This window comes from Macaca mulatta, chromosome 1 (assembly GCF_049350105.2).
Source record: "Macaca mulatta isolate MMU2019108-1 chromosome 1, T2T-MMU8v2.0, whole genome shotgun sequence".
Lineage (NCBI taxonomy): Eukaryota > Metazoa > Chordata > Mammalia > Primates > Cercopithecidae > Macaca > Macaca mulatta.
This window is the reverse complement of record NC_133406.1, coordinates 227,754,565-227,771,179: the sequence shown is the minus strand read 5'-3', so window position 1 is coordinate 227,771,179 and position 16,615 is coordinate 227,754,565. Positions and strand designations below refer to the sequence as shown.

General features: G+C 46.9%; 1 long non-coding RNA gene across 1 annotated transcript; it reads left to right on the top strand.

Moving 5' to 3' along the window:
* Window positions 1–7,932: 7,932 nt before the first annotated feature.
* Window positions 7,933–12,222, top strand: LOC114678336 (uncharacterized). The gene is made up of 3 exons (XR_003729689.2): window positions 7,933–8,005; window positions 8,498–8,592; window positions 12,128–12,222. It is a non-coding gene; the product is annotated as an uncharacterized LOC114678336 (long non-coding RNA).
* The last annotated feature ends 4,393 nt before the right edge of the window (window positions 12,223–16,615 follow it).

Here is a 16,615-nt window from a genome sequence, read left to right as displayed (position 1 = left end):
ATATCTGTAATCTCAGCACTTTGGGAGGCCAAGGTAGGCAGATCACTTGAGGTCAGGAGTTCGAGACCAGCCTGGCCAACATGGCGAAACCCTGTCTCTATTAAAACTACAAAATTAGCTGGGCGTGGTGGCACATACCTGTAGTTCCAGCTACTGGGGAGGCTGAGGGAGGAGAATTGCTTGAACCTGGAAGGCAAAGGTTGCAGTGATCCAGTGAACTCTAGCCTGGGCAACAGAGTGAGACTCTATACCAAAAAAAAAGATAAGAAAGTCCAACATAGTAAGAGGTACACAGAGGTACATGTGAGCGAGCTTCATTTGTTTCTCATCCTTTTTTCCTCCCTCTGGACAGAATTCTCAATGCAAAACATTCTAAAAACACAGAGCAAACATCTCCTCTAATCTCCTTCTCCCAGACTTCTCTCCAGAGTGTGTGTGCTAGTGTGCTGTCTTCCAGATTTTTCTGTGACTTGCTATACATTTCTTTGTTCTTTTTTTTGAGACAGTCTTGCTCTGTCACCAGGCTGGAGTGCAGTGGCACGATCTTGGCTCACTGCAACCTCCACCTCTTGGGTTCAAGTGATTCTCGTGCCTCAGCCTCCTGAGCAGCTGGGACTACAGGCGCGTGCCACCATGCCCAGCTAGTTTTTGTATTTTTAGTAGAAACGGGGTTTCATCATGTTGACCAGGATGGTTTTGATGTCTTGACCTCGTGATCCTTCCACCTCGACCTCCCAAAGTGCTGGGATTACAGGCGTGAACCACTGCACCCGGCCGCAACTTCCTATACAATTCTTCCATTTTGTTTGTTTGTTTGTTTTTTATGGGGTTTTTTTTTGTTTGTTTGTTTTTTTGAGACAGAGTCTCACTCTGTCACCCAGGCTGGAGTACAGTGGCATGGTCTTGGCTCACTGCAATCTCCATCTTCTAGGTTCAAGCGATTCTCCTGTCTCAACCTCCTTAGTAGCTGTGATTACAGGTGTGAGCCACCACACCCAGCCCTAAATTATCTTTAGTGAGGTGTTCTTTTTGTTTGTTTGTTTGTTTGTTTGTTTGTTTTCCCCCACTATTGTAAGTATTTTTAGCTTCTGGGGCCAGAAAGCTTATGCATAAAAAAGGCAGGTCTACCAGAAGGTGGAGTACTCAGCTCTTTAGAAATTAGAGATCTGGACAAGGTGGCTCACACCTGTAATCCCAGCAATTTGGGAGGCCAAGGTGGGTGGATCATGAGGTCAGGAGATAGAGACCATCCTGGCCAACGTGGCGAAACTCTGTCTGTACTAAAAATACAAAAAAATCAGCCAGGCATGGTGGTGGGCACCTGTAATCCCAGCTACTCAGGAGGCTGAGGCAGGAGAAGCACTCGAACTCAGGAGGCGGAGGTTGCGGTAAGCCAAGATTGCATTACCACACTCCAGCCTGGCGACAGAGCGTGACTTCATCCAAAAAGAAAAAGAAAAAAAGAAAGAAAGAAATCAGAGATCCCAGCCAGGCGTAGTGGCTCATGCCTGTAATCCCTGCACTTTGGGAGGCTGAGGCGGGTGGATCACAAGGTCAGGAGTTCGAGACCAGCCTAGCCAACACAGTGAAACCCCATCTCTACTAAAAATACACAAATTAGCTGGGCACAGTGGCACACACCTGTAGTCCCACCTACTCGGGAGGCTGAGGCAGGAGAAAAACTTGAACCTGGGAGGCAGAGGTTGCAGTGAGCTGAGATCGTGCCACTGCATTCCAACTTGGGAGGCAGATCAAGACTTCGCCTCAAAAAATTACAAAAAGAAATAAATTTGAGATCCCATTTTCATGTTGTATCTTGGGTCTCTCAGAGCAGGGATGCTTTTGGCTCCAAGAGCTGCTCAATCAACATAGCCAATGATTTTCCAATTTCTCTCCGACCAGGTCAGACAACCTGAGGCTTTTTTACCTAAATATGAAAAAAAAAAAAAAAAAGAACCCACATACCTGTGATTTCCATAAGCTGGAATTTATGCCTCCCTGCAGTATTAAACAATGACAGCAACTGTCAATTTCCTTTACAACTACAGCTTTTGACCAGGCATGGTGGCTCACGCCTGTAATCCCAGCACTTTGGGTGAAGATCATTTGAGGTCAAGAGTTTGAAACCAGCCTGGCCAACATGGTGAAAGCCTGTCTCTACTAAAAATAAAAAATTAGCCAGGTGTGGTGGCGGGTGCCTGTAGTCCCAACTACTCGGGAGGCTGAGGCAGGAGAATCGCTTGAACTGGGAGGCAGAGGTTGCAGTGAGCAGAGATCAAGCCACTGCACTCCAGCCTTGGCGACAGAGCGAGACTGTGTCTGAAAAGAAGAAAAAAATATCTGCAGCTTTTCATGCTAGCCAAAAATGGAGTACAACTCACATTTCTGTCTGGTCATACACTAGTCACAGATGGGGTGCAAGCCACATTTCTGTCTCGCTCTATTCTTAGGGACTTCATTCAAGTCTTTTATGGAATCACACAGGAGACGTCTCCAAAGAGGGAGCAGAAGGATGCGGCCCTAGTCAGCGACTTGTCATCCACATGTCATCCAGAAGTCACGTGCCTTGCCACAGTACAAACTCACCCTAGGTAATCTCACGGTCAAGCACTCTTACAGTGCAAACTAACCCTGATGTCCCAAAGGCCAAAAAAAATTAGGGAGCTCAAATGCAACAGAGGGTAGAGCTCAGACCTGAGAGAGACTTGGAAATCTTGGGGCTCCATGAGGAAGACAGTATATCCCTTTCAAAAAAAGAGGATTGGTGGCACCTTTTCCTGTGTTCCTCCAGGGGTTTCAGGGTCACCAGCAGTCTTCTCAGGTCCTTTCATGGTCACCAATGGATCAAAAAGATAAAATTACTATAGACTTTAGTTTAAAGATTTCAGTTGGTTTTACATGAAATTCTAGAGTCCGGCAACATTTAATCCCATTAATTGGAGTAAGTGTTCCTGTAATTAACTCTTATCTTGGGGTTTCTCAGACCACACAGTGAATATAAAATAGGCCCAAACCCACCCCAAAAACAGGCTGGAGGATTGGATTTACAAGGGGAAACATTTTCTCCCACTCAGAACCATCCCTGCACTGATGGGTGGACTTGGAGAATCTATCCTTTCACTTACGGTGAGAAAGCAACGTTCCGGCTTTATGTAGTGGTATTAAGTCCAGATCTCCATCCTTTGCAGGCTCTGGCCTATTTTCCTGTCCCTCCCCTATATAGGTATTAAAATCTATGCCCGTAGATTACTGGGCTCATAATGACTCCCTGCATGATATTTTTCTTGCCCCTCACAGACATTACTTTAGTTCACTTCCTCACCACTCTAGTTGCAATCTTCATTTTGTTCTAGCACAAAAATGCTTCTTTTTTTTCTCTCTCATAGGCTAGCTATGCATTAAAAGTAGGTTGTGGCCTGGCGCGGTGCCTCACACCTGTAATCCCAGCACTGTGGGAGGCCGAGGCAGGCGGATCACAAGGGCAGGATTTCGAGACCAGCCTGACCAGCATGGTGAAACCCCATCTCTACTAAAAACACAAAAATTAGCAGGGCGTGGTGGTGCACGCCTGTAATCCCAGCTACTCGGGAAGCTGAGGCAGGAGAATCACTTGAACCCGGAAGCACAGGTTGCAGTGAGCCGAGATGGTGCCACTGCACTCCAGCCTGGATGACAGAGTGAGTCTCCATCTCAAAAAAAAATAAAAAATAAAAAATAGTTTGTATTATAGTTCATCCAGCATTCATAAATTTGTTGTTAGGTATTTGGGTAAGAATTGGATGTCTGAGAGCTCCCAATATCTGTACGTTGATTTTGTACCTGCCCGAATTGCTGAACTATTAGTTCAAATCAGTTTACTGGTTATCTTGGATTTTCTAAGTAGACAATCATATTATCTACATTATTTCTTCATTCCATTTCAAATCCTTTGGTTAAGATCTTTAGTGCAGTGTTGTCAACAGACATATTATAGCACACCCAGCCTGGAAAGCTTCTTCTTTGTTTTTTTTTGTTTGTTTGTTTTGAGACAGTTTCGCTTTCACTCTTGTTGCCCAGGCTGGAGTGCAATGGTGCAATCTCCGCTCACTGCAACCTCCACCTCCCAGGTTCAAGCGATTCTCCTAGCTCAGCCTCTGCAGTAGCTGGGATTACAGGTATGTGCCACCATGTCCGGTTAATTTTTTTGTAGTTTTAGTAGAGACGGGGTTTCTCCATGTTGGTCAGGCTGGTCTCAAACTCCTGACCTCAGGTGATCCCGCCCGCCTCGGCCTCCCAAAGTGCTGGGATTACAGGTGTGAGCCACCGTGCCCGGCCACTGGAGACCTTCTGATGTTTCCACCATGAAGTATGACATTTGCCATAGGTTTCTGGAAAATGCTGTTTATTAATAAAACTTCTGACCTTGTATTATTTAACATCAGCCAAAAAAAACCTCTTAATGTTAAATGATTCCACTAATGCTAACATAAGCCAGAATTTTTACTTTATAACATAAGGAATATATGAATATAAGCAGCGACACTATGGAGATTTCCAAAAAGATATCAGGGCACTGGGTACATTATGAGGGCCTCAGACCACTGAGGAATATACTTCCAAAAACGAAGCAAGCAGTATCAGGGAAGCCCTTTGTTCACCTCCCCAGGCCACTGGACAAACTTGCCTTTGTCCCTTGGGAGTGTCCAGTCTTGTCCCACTCAGTTTCATATTTCTGTGTGGCCATTACCGGTACAAGAGTTTACAAAAAGCCTCTTGATCCAACTTGAGAGAAATTTCACTTGTTCCTCCAGTGAGAAGCATCACAGCCAGGTCTCTACAATTCCCCCAGTGAGGAGAAAATGGCCCTAGGTGTTCCTTATCAGGCTATGTGCTCTCAATTGCAAAAGCCTTTCAGGTTTTCAAATTATTTGAAGGCTGGGACGATAACAAGGATGAGTTATCACTATGCAGTGTGACGGTCCCTTGTAGGCACCTGCACATATGGATGTCTTAGACTTGACACAGACATTAGGTACACAGGATTTATTGGGGGAGGGGCGGTCTTAGGAGAACAGAGCTGGGGACAGTGGTGGTGCAGGACAGGGCAGAGGAAGGAGCCATGCAATGGCAGGTTTGCAGCTGGAGCTAGCTTCAGTCTCACCCCCCAGGAGCTGGAGCTAGCTTCAGCCTTACCCCCTAGGAGCTCTGGAGCATGAATCTTAGCAGAGTTGGTCCCACCTGCAGGCCAGGGGGCTGCCCTCGTCAGTGAGTTACGGTGGTGGGATGCCTGGAGGTGAGGCTGCATAACCTTCCTGGTAAGGTGGTTTCACTTCCGCCAAGGATGATCTTCTAGAAGTGGGAGTGGGCACTGAACCATTAGCAATCCACACCCATAGCAGTTAGCTGTGCCTAGTCCTGCAGATCTGGATGGGACAGTAAAGTTCACTGCACCTAAGGAAACCTGTGTCTGGCTGAGGGAAAGGCTCTGTGGGCACTGCTGTGTGACCAGAGAGCAGACACTAGGTTCTCAGGACAAAGGACTATAACAGTAGTATCAATAGTCAATGTCACTTCAGAGTTTAGGGCCTGGGCCAACCCATTGGAGAAAGCTGAGACATGCAAAGGGAAACTGGTTTCAAGAAGACACTTTTTTTAAAAAAAATGAGGCCGGGCACGGTGGTGTTGGTGGCTCACACCTATAATCCCTGCACTTTGGGAGGCCAAGGTAGGTGGATCACCTGAGGTCAGGAGTTCGAGACCAGGCTGGCCAATGTAGTGAAATCCCATTTCTACTAAAAATACAAAATTAGGCAGGGCACGGTGGCTCACACCTGTAATCCCAGCACTTTGGGAGGCCGAGGCAGGTGGATCACGAGGTCAGGAGGTCAAGACCAGCCCAGCCAAGATGGTGAAACCCTGTCTCTACTAAAAATACAAAAAAAGTTAGCCAGGCATGGGGGCCGGTGCCTGTAATCCCAGCTACTCAGGAGGCTGAGGCAGATAATTGCTTGAACTCAGGAGGCCGAGGTTGCAGTGAGCCAAGATCGTGCCACTGTACTCCAGCCTGGGCTACAGAGTGAGACTCCGTATTAAAAAAAAAAAAAAAAAAGAATTAGCCAGGCATGGTGGCACACGCCTGTGATCCCAGCTACTCAGGAGGCTGAGGCAGGAGAATGGCTTGAATCTAGGAGGTGGAGGTTGCAGTGAGCTGAGATCGAGCCATTCCACTCCAGCCTGGGCAACAAGAGCAAAACTCCGCCTAAAAGAAAAAAAAAATTAGCAATGTGGAGGAGGTAATCACTTCTCAGTGAATCTCTCTTTAAACATTTATGTATTCATGAAAAGGTACAGGAGGCTGAAAGTTAACTCATTGTCAAAACATAGTATCTTTTTCCTCCACTTAACATTGCCGTGGTCTGACTCCATGTCCTCAACATCTTCATGCAATCCAGGGGCTCCTGCATGAGAAATATTCTATTAACTTTCCATCATTGGCTGGGCCTGGTGCCAGCTTCCTATTTGACAGTGGAATCTGTTAGAGCAGATACGTGACCTACTTTGATGTGGCTACGGACAGAGGCTTCAACCTCCTTGAACATTCAAATCCCTTTTTTGTCCCTGGAGGGAGAAAGTTAGCACAGCTACTCCAGTTGACTTTAATGAGTGGCTCCTACCCACCGTATTTCTCCGAAAAGTTTTGAGCCTTGTATGACCCCTTATTCATCAGGAAAAAGAAATGACAACAGAAGAGCATGTTTTGAAGATTTACTGCTTTTCTCCCTTTGCTCCTTCCTTCAGAAGGGAGACGTGCATTACTTTTAATCCCTAGTAAGCATGGAACATAACCTACCATATCCACCTCTTCTAGTTTGAATCCTTGATTTTATTGTGACTCTGTTCAGGACGAAGAAGTAAATTCGAGATACTTAGAGGCAAAGACGGGAGGAGAAGGTGTAAAGAGGTTTTTGTTTGTTTGTTTGTTTTGGAGATGGAGTTTTGCTTTGTTGCCCAGGCTGGAGTGCAGTGGCGTCATCTCGGCTCACTGCTACCTCTGCACCCTCTGGGTTCAAGCGATTCTCCTGCCTAAGCCTCCCAAAATGTTAGGATTACAGGCTTGAGCCACCGCGCGCCGGCCCTTATCCGCCAGGTTTGTTCAGGGATGTGAGGCAGGAGAATGTGGTCTGGAGGCAGGGAACCTAAGGCCGATTCATGATGACTTCCTAGAACTAAATCAAAACGAAAACCCCAACTTTCCACACCCAAGTAACAAAAGGACCAGAGGCTACTCCCTTTGCCACTCCCACTGTCTTCTTCCATGTGGCTGAAGAAAAATGGAAAGTACCTCTGATTGGTCCCCTCCCGTAACCAGTCAGGCTGGTGGTGGGCCAAATCTTCATTTGCATAAGGCATAATTTTGTAACTTCACTTCAGCCTCTGATTGGTCCCTTCCTGCAACCAATCAGACTGATAGTGGGCCATTACTTCATTTACGTAGGGTGTATAGCACGTAACCAATGGGAAACTTCTAGAGGGTATTTAAACCCCAGAACACGCTATAACAAGGCTTTTTAGCCGTTTGCTTAGGCTTGTTTCATAGCCTGTGAAGTGTGCTTTCGTTTTCAATAAATCTCTGCTTTCGTTGTTTAATTCGTTCCTTGCTTTGTTTATGCGTTTTGACCAATTCTTTGTTCAAAACACCAAGAACCTGGACACCCTCCACCAGTAATAGAAGTTAAAGGGAACCGTTAACTTTGAAAAGTCAAATGCCATTTCCAAGGTCAGAGAAAAAGATGAGAATTGTTGGCTTTTTCAGAACTCTAATCTAGTGCTCCGTACAACCAGGCCTTTTTTTTTTTAAACTCCCTTTTGCCTAATTCAGCCTATATTGTGGTGTCATCAGAGAACATTATAAAAGAGTAGGTAATGGTGGAATTTGTTTTGTTTTGTTTTTGCAGGGGCTCAAAATTGATTTTCCATGTTGTCATTTACTGGAGCTTTACTGAAGAGGATCTGGTCAGTGTGATAAGTAAGTTAATTAAGCAGTCAGCTTTTCCCCCCGCTTCTCATCGCTTTGTACATGGATTTGGACAAACCCTTTCAGTTTCTCAGCAATTCTTTTTGCTAACGAATAGCTCCTTACTGGTTTCTGCTTTCTGAATAAATATGTATGCAGGCTGGTTTGTCCAAATGCACTTCAGGTCTATTTAAGGTGCTGCCTGGTCACAGATGGGGAGGAGTGTCAGAGAGAGATAAATCAAAGAGCTGTCACCTTCCACGGTAGCACATTGCAAGGGACATTAACTCACCTCCAAGCAAGACAGAGGTGGCCTGCCTATCTCTGGATAAAATCTCCCACTGCTGGAGGTTGGGGTGGGAGTTGGGACGAGGAGCTGTAATTGTCTGCATCAACCTTGGCTCTGGGGAGCTGACAGCCAGGGGACCTCTCCTCTCTGGAGTTCTCTCCCTGCACCATCCCTCACATTTCCTTGTACTACATTGGTTCCTTCTGATCCTCCAGGTCTCAGCTTCGGTGCCACCTCTTCCGAGAAGCCCTCCGTGACCACCTCCACTGTTCCCACCACTCACCCTGTTGATTTCCTCCACGGAACAAAGGTATCTCAGTTTGCCACGATGCACACTCTTCTTTCTTCCAGATGGCCAGCTCTAGGACGGCAGGGGCTCACCCATCGTATTCATCCGTGCTGACCGTCCACGCTCACGTTTCAGGAATTTGAGTGGCCCCGTGGGAACAGCATCTCTGCTCCTTAATGTCTGGGGCCTCCTGTGGAGAGGCCTGCACGGCTCCACTGGGGCCATTAGTGTGTGGCCTGGTCTTCTCCATGAGGTGTATACAGTGCTGGAGTGTCCGGGAGCTCCTTTGCTCACGAGTCTGGCTTCTTGGTGCTCCAGGTTTCTTCCTGTCTCTTTCCATGTGGCTTGTACCCACCAGAGTCTGCCCCACCCCCTGGGCTTCTCACAGCCTGGTGGTCTCAGGATAGCTGGGCTTCTTATATGATGCCAGATTTGAAGAGGCAAGAAGCAGAGCCTGCCAGGCCAGGTAGTCTCCTTCCACAAAGCTGACCCAGCCTCACTTCTCAGTATACTATTAAAGCCGTCCCAGGGCCACCCCACACCCACAGCCGACCTGCCTCTCCATGGGGGCATGGCAGAGCCATGTTGCAGAAGGGCATGTGGGGGTGGGAACTATTACTGCAGCCATTTTTGGAAACTTCAATCTGCAACACAGAAAGTGGAAGGAAGGGGCTGGGTGTGGTGGCTCACGCCTGTAATCCCAGCACTTTGGGAGGCCAAGGTGGGCAGGTCATGAAGTCAGGAGTTCAAGACCAGCCTGGCCAGCATGGTGAAACCCCGTCTCTACTAAAAATATAAAAAATTAGCCAGGCATGGTGGTGTGCACCTGTAATCCCAGCTACTCGGGAGGCAGAGGGAGGAGAATCACTTGAACCCAGGAGGCAGAGGTTGCAGTGAGCTGAGATTGCGCCACTGTACTCCAGCCTCGGCAATAGAGCAAGACTCTGTCTCAAAAAAAAAAAAAAAAGAGAAGGGCTGGGCATGGTGGCTCACGTGTGCAATCCCTGCACACTGGGAGGCCAAGGTGGGTGGATCACCTGAGGGCAGGGGTTTGAGACCAGCCTGGCCAATGTGGTGAAACCCCTTCTCTACTAAAAAAAAAAAAAAAAAAAAAAAAAAAAAATTAGCCGGGTGTGGTGGCACATGCCTGTAATCCCAGCTACTTGGGAGGCTGAGGCAGCAGAATTGCTTAAACCTGGGAGGCGGAGGTTGTAGTGAGCTGAGATCATGCCACCGCACTCCAGCCTGGGTGACAGAGCAAGACACTGCCTCAAAAAAAAAAAGAAAAGTGAAGGGAAGAAATGCAAGGTACTTAGAGGAGGTAGCCTCAGTAAAGCAACAGTGTAGTAACAGGAGGTAGAGAGGTGAACACCCATGTGGGACAACGATGAATGGAGATAGGAATAATGCTTCATAAAATAAATACTATTTTTGAAGTTTGGAGGAGGTATTATCGAAACATCAGGAGTTCAGCCTAGGTTCTACTGCTCACTGCACAGAAAGTCAATCACTGAGTCAATTTTTGCCAAGGAAAAAGGCTTCAATTAGGTGCTGAAGCTGAGGAAATGGGAACTGGGTCTCAAATCCATCTCTGACTAAAACAAAGGGTTTATATAGCAAGGAAGAAATGTAGCGATGTGTAAGAAAACAGGAACTAGGGAGGGGCAAGGAAGCAATCATGATGAATGAGGGGTCCAGCGTCTCATTGTCTAGATTTAGTGATCTGGTGAGTTTCAGTTCTTTTATACTTTTTTTTTTTTTTTTTTTTGAGAAGACTGGAGGAAAGAACTCAGATAAACCAAATGTGAGTTTCAAGCTATAAGATCAGAAGGGTCAATTTCTATATTTATCCAAAAAAGAAAAAAACCGATGGGACTATTGGTTTGGTTTCAGAGAAAGAGCTTACTTGTACCTAGGGGTAGAGAAGGCCACTGCATTTGGTTGTACAGGTTGTGCACTGCACAACTCTTGGGGGTGGCATTTCCAGCTGCATGCAGCAAGCCCTGCAGAGGAGAATCCAGGAAACTTCATAGAAGAGGCGGCACTTGAGAGTAGGATTTCAGTGGGTGGAAGAGGTTGGCAGATGGCATTCCAGGAAGAAGGAAGAGTGCAGGGAGCCCTACGGAAGTTATGGTTGTGTGAGCTCTCAGGTTTGGCAGGAACGTAGCATGGGAAAGGACAGTAAGTTGTGATAAAACTCAAAAAGGGGCTTCAGGGAAGATCACAGGAGGCCTTGAATGCCAGGTTCAAACTGCAGTTTATTCTCTCGGCCTGGGGTCAGCCAATGACAGCCCGTGGGCCAAATCTAACCTGTAGCCTGTGGGAATAAGACCTGTGAACTAAAGCCAGACACAGAAAGACAAATACTATACGATCTCATTTATATGTAGAATCTAAAATACTCAAACTCATAGAAGCAGAGAGTAAAATGGTGGTTGCCATGGACTAGGGAGGAGGGGAGATGAGGAGGTGATGGTCAAAGGGGATGAAGTTTCAATTATGCAAAGACGAGTCAGTTCTGGAGATTTACTATACTGCGTAGTGCCTGTAGCTAACAACACCACTGTACTGTGTCTTTAAAATGTGCTAAAGAAGTCCGGGCGAGGTGACTCACAACTGTAATCCCAGCACTTTGGGAGGCTAAGGCAGGCAGACTGTTTGAGTTCAAGAGTTCGAGGCCAGCCTGAGACATGGCGAGACCCGTCCCCACCAAACATGCAAAAATTAGCTGAGCTGGGTGTGGTGGCTCACGCCTGCAATCCCAGCACTTTGGGAGGCCGAGGAGGTAGGATGACTTGAGGCCAGGAGTTTGAGACCAGCCTGGCCAACATGGTGAAACCCCGTCTCTACTAAAAACACAAAAATTAGCTGGCCGTGGTGGTGCACACTTGTAGTTCCAGCTACTCAGGAGGCTGAGGCCCGAGAATCACTTGAACCCAGGATGTGGAGCTTGTAGTGAGCAGTGACCGCACCACTGTACTCCAGCCCGGGTGACAGAACAAGACTCTGTCTCAAAAAAAAATAAAATAAAAATAACTGGCCAGGCATGCTAGTGCACGCCTGTGGTCCCAGGAGGCTAAGGTGGGAGGTTGGCTTCAGCCTGGAAGGCAGAGATTGCAGTGAGCCTAGATAGCCCCCCGGCACTCCAGCCTGGGCTACAGAGCCAGACCCTGTGTCAAAAAGTAAATAAATAAATTGCTAAGAGGGTAAGTCCTGTGTTAAGTGTTAACATACACACACGTACAACCTGTACAACCTGTACATCACATAATATATGTTACTTATATATTTATCAAATAGTAATGATAAAGGGACTGGGAGGAAACTTAGAGAGGTGACAGAAATATCACTGACCTTGATGGTGGTGATGGTTTCATGGGTTCACACTTACTCCCAAACTCACAAAGTTGTGTGTACAGCTTTTTACATGTCCATCATACAACGATAAAGCGATTTTAAAAAGAATAAATAGTTGTAAAAACAAAATGAGAAATTATCAACAGAGATAGTAGATGGTTGACAAAGCCTAAAATATTGACTATCTGACCCTTCACAGGAAGAGTCTCGGAAGGTTCCACTGCTGTGTTTGACAGAGTGATTTGATGACAGATTCATCAGACACAGGAGAATAGAGGAGGCTGGGAGACCAGGTAAGATGCTGCTCTACTTCTCCCGGTTCCAGCAAGGGAGAGCTTGAGCTAGGGAGGGTGATGATGGCCAGACTGCCAGACAAATGAGCACCCCCACCCAGGACCAGGTGCCTGTTGTCTCATTGTGGCTGATGGGATTGCTTTCTTCAATATCACCATCACGCCTTACAGGGAGATGAGGGACGTGCCAGGAGGCTCCCCATTCTATTGGGTCCCCCATCTCCAATTTGCATCAAAGGTTCTTCATCAAGTTCTATTCAAGATTTTTTTTTAGTGATGTTCTGCTAAAACTATTTCAGTTGGAAATCATTGGCAGAAAGCCATAGTCCCCCTTTCATTTCCAGGAGCTGGAGGAGCTATTTTTGTTGTTGTTGTTGTTGTTGTTATTTTTTGAGATGGAGTCTCACTCTGTGGCCCAGGCTGAAGTACAGTGGTGAAATCTCGGCTCACTGCAACCTCTGCCTTCTGGGTTCAAGTTATTCTCCTCCCTCAGTCTCCTGAGTAGCTGGGATTCCAGGCGTGGCACGCCTGGCTAATTTTTGTGTTTTTATTAGAGTTGGGGTTTCACCATGTTGGCCAGGCTGGTTTCGAACTTCTGACCTGAACTGACCTGCCCTCCTTGGCCTCCCAAAGTGCTGGGATTACAGGCGTGAGCCACCACACTCAGCTGTCAGAGGAGCTGTTTCTAACAAAGGACTGCCAAGGAGTTCTATCTTCCTGCCCACTCTTTCCAGAGCTCTTGGCTTCTGGGTGGTTCTAGATGTTGCTGGTGGGATAGTATGGTATAGTGGCCTCCGAATGGATGTGTCTCACTGGGCACCAGCTTCCCCTGTGAGCACAAGCGCTTCCCAAGGGAAAAACAGGGACAGAAGGGCTTGTCTGGGATGGAGGTTTGGAAGCTGTGTGACAGGTACCTGGCTTGTGGCAGCAGGAGCTCACCAGGTAATTATTATTATGATTATTTTCATCTTCTTTATGGCTGACATCAGCCTAACACGTACGTCTATAGCCACATGACTTGAAGAATACCAGGGTTTAAAGAGATCTGTGCAGGCCAGGCGCGGTGGCCCACACCTATAATCCTAGCACTTTGGGAGGCCGAGGTGGGCAGATCACTTAAGGTCAGGAGTTCGAGACCAGCCTGGCCAACATGGTGAAACCCTGTCTCTACTAAAAATTAAAAAATTAGCCAGGTGTGGTGGTGCACGCCTGTAACACCAGCTACTCGTGAGGCTGAGGCAGGAGAATCACTTGAATCCAGGAGGCAGAGGTTGCAGCGAGCTGAGATCGTGCCACTAGACTCCAGCCTGGGCGACAGAGCAAGACTCTGTCTCAAAAAATAAAAATAAATAAATAAATAAATACAATTAAAGAGATCTGCGCAATATGAATCCCCAGGGCCTGAACCCAGCCCCATCTCTATAGTGATTTATAACAATTAGTTTGGGGCCCAGTTGGAATGGGCTGCCTCGCAAAACGTTGCAGGTGGGAGGCCGAGGTGGACGGATCACTTGAGGATAGAAGTTCGAGACCAGCCTGGGCAACATGGTGAAACCCTGTCTCTACCAAAAATATAAAAATTAAGCCAGGCGCGCTCCTGTAATCCCAGCTACCGGGGAGGCTAAGGCAGGGAATTGTTTGAACCCAGGAGGCGGAGGTTGCAGTGAGCCGAGATCGTGCCGCTGCACTCCAGCCTGGGTGACAGAGCGAGACTCCATCTCAAATAATAATAATAATAATAATGTTGCAGGTGGTGCTCAGGCAGAAACCCTGCCATATCACCAATCATCAATGGCCAACCCCACCCAGAAATCCAGAGGGCAGAGCAGCTGGTTCCCTTTGGGAGGGTGAAATCCCAGTGAGTAGGAATACTTAGAATCATTTAGAGCCATCATCTTCTACTTGCTGACTCTGGGCTTCCCACAGCTCTTCTGATTTTGCTTCTATCTCAACGTTTCCCCCGCGTCTTTTCTTCCAGACTAAACATCATGAATTCTTTCTGCATTTGCTGTCTGCTGTTTGCATATTCTCCGATGGTGAATATCTTTTTGTTCTTTCTGTCGGGACTTGCTTGTAAAGGGACTTGCTAGCCAGCTCCTGAGGCTGGGGATGGGCTGCCAGCTGCTGGCTTTGTGTAAAGATGAAGGATTGCAGGACTTCTGTGAGGCACAAGGAGAAAGAGGAGACAGCAGCCATCAATTCTCGGTTATATATAACTGTCCACCCGCAGCGGAACCAGCCCTGCCAGGGCCCAGGCAGCTTTGCTCGCTTTTTCTAGGGCCCCACTCCAGAGGGTGGGGCTAGAGAGAAGGGGAAACGGGGCTCTAGGTCCCTCTGCTCAGCAGGGCTGAATGCTTAGCTTCTCAGAACAGAATTCTCCACCTTGCTACTTACATCTTGTTCTTTGAATTTATCCCACCTCTTCAGCTTGGAGAGGGGCAAGAGGGAGAAGTTAGGTTGAACAGAACTGAGTTGAAGCACACTCATTGGCTGTGTGACTTTGGGGAAGACACTTAACCTCTCTGAGCTGATTTTTTCCATCTGTTAAATAAGCTTAAATATTTCTCTTTCATGGGAGTATTGTAAGGATTAAATGGGTTATGTGTGTATCTGTATACGTGTATATGTGTGTATATACACAGTTGGTTCTTCTTATTTGAAGTCATCATGTTTTCTTCTTCCTTTTTTTTTTTTTTTTTTTTTTGAGACAGAGTCTTGCTCTATCACCCAGGCTAGAGTGCAGTGGCGCGATCTTGGCTCACTGCAAGCTCTGCCTCCCGGGTTCACGCCATTCTCCTGCCTCAGCCCCCTGAGGAGCTGGGACTACAGGCGCCTGCCACCATGCCCAGCTAATTTTTTTTGTATTTTTTAGTAGACACAGGGTTTCACTGTGTTAGCCAGGATGGTCGCGATCTCCTGACCTCGTGATCCACCTGCCTTGGCCTCCCAAAGTGCTGGGATTACAGGCATGAGCCACCACGCCTGGCCAAAATCATCATGTTTTATAAAGTCATCTCGAACACTGAATTATGAAATATTATACTTGTTTCCCTAGTAGAAACATAGGGCTAGGTTCTTTGAGCCTCTGGTCACATTTTTATCTATCAATACACAGCCTTGTTTTATGTATGTTACTGTTTAAAAATACCTTATTTAGTATATATCGTTGTTTCATTAACATTGAACTTCCCTACAGCACTATAACTCATGCCTGGTTAAAATTTTTTTTCTCACAATAGAGCGAGACTCCGTCTCAAAAATAAATAAATAAATAAATAAATAAATAAATAAATATAAACAAAAAAAATTTAATGAAAATATGTGCATCCAGGTATGTTTCTACTTCTGAGGGTTATGTAGTCTTCACTTTTTTTTTTTTTGTTTTTGAGATGGAGTTTCGCTCTTGTTACCCAGGCTGGAGTGCAGTGGTGCGATCTCAGCTCACCACAACCTCCACCTCCCGGGTTCAAGCAACTCTCTTGCCTCAGCCTCCCGAACAGCTGGGATTACAGGTGTGTGCTACCACGCTTGGCTAGTTTTGTATTTTTAGTAGGGACAAGGTTTCTCCATGTTGGTCTGGCTGGTCTCAAACTCCCAACCTCAGGTGATCCACCTGCCTTGGCCTCCCAAAGTGCTGGGATTACAGGTGTGAGCCACCACGCCCAGCCTAATAGTCTTCATTTTTTTTTTTTTTTTTTTGAGATGGAGTCTCGCTCTGTCGCCCAGGCTGGAGTGCAGTGGCCGGATCTCAGCTCACTGCAAGCTCCGCCTCCCGGGTTTACGCCATTCTCCTGCCTCAGCCTCCCGAGTAGCTGGGACTACAGGCGCCTGCCACCTCGCCCAGCTAGTTTTTTTTGTATTTTTTTTAAGTAGAGACGGGGTTTCACCGGGTTAGCCAGGATGGTCTCGATCTCCTGACCTTGTGATCCGCCCGTCTCGGCCTCCCAAAGTGCTGGGATTACAGGCTTGAGCCACCGCGCCCGGCCATAGTCTTCATTTTTAAATTAATTTTTTTTTGAGAGCATGTCTGGCTCTGTTGCCCAGGCTGGAGTGCAGTGGCACGATCTCGGCTCACTGCAACCTCTGTCTCCTGGGCTAAAATGATTCTCCTGCCTCAGCCTCCCTAGTAGCTGGGATTACAAGTGCACACCACCACACCTGGCTAATTTTTGTTTTTTTGTTTTTTGTTTTTTTTTTTAGTAGAGACGGGGTTTCACCATGTTGGGCAGGCTGGTCTTGAACTTCTGACCTCAAGTGATCCGTCTGCCTCAACCTCCCAAAATGTGATTACACACGTTTGCGCCACCATGCCTGGCCAATGTAGTCATTTATCCTAGTTGATTAAAACTGAACCAGGGAGGTACCAGTCAGTGGCTTCATTATCATCAACTTGG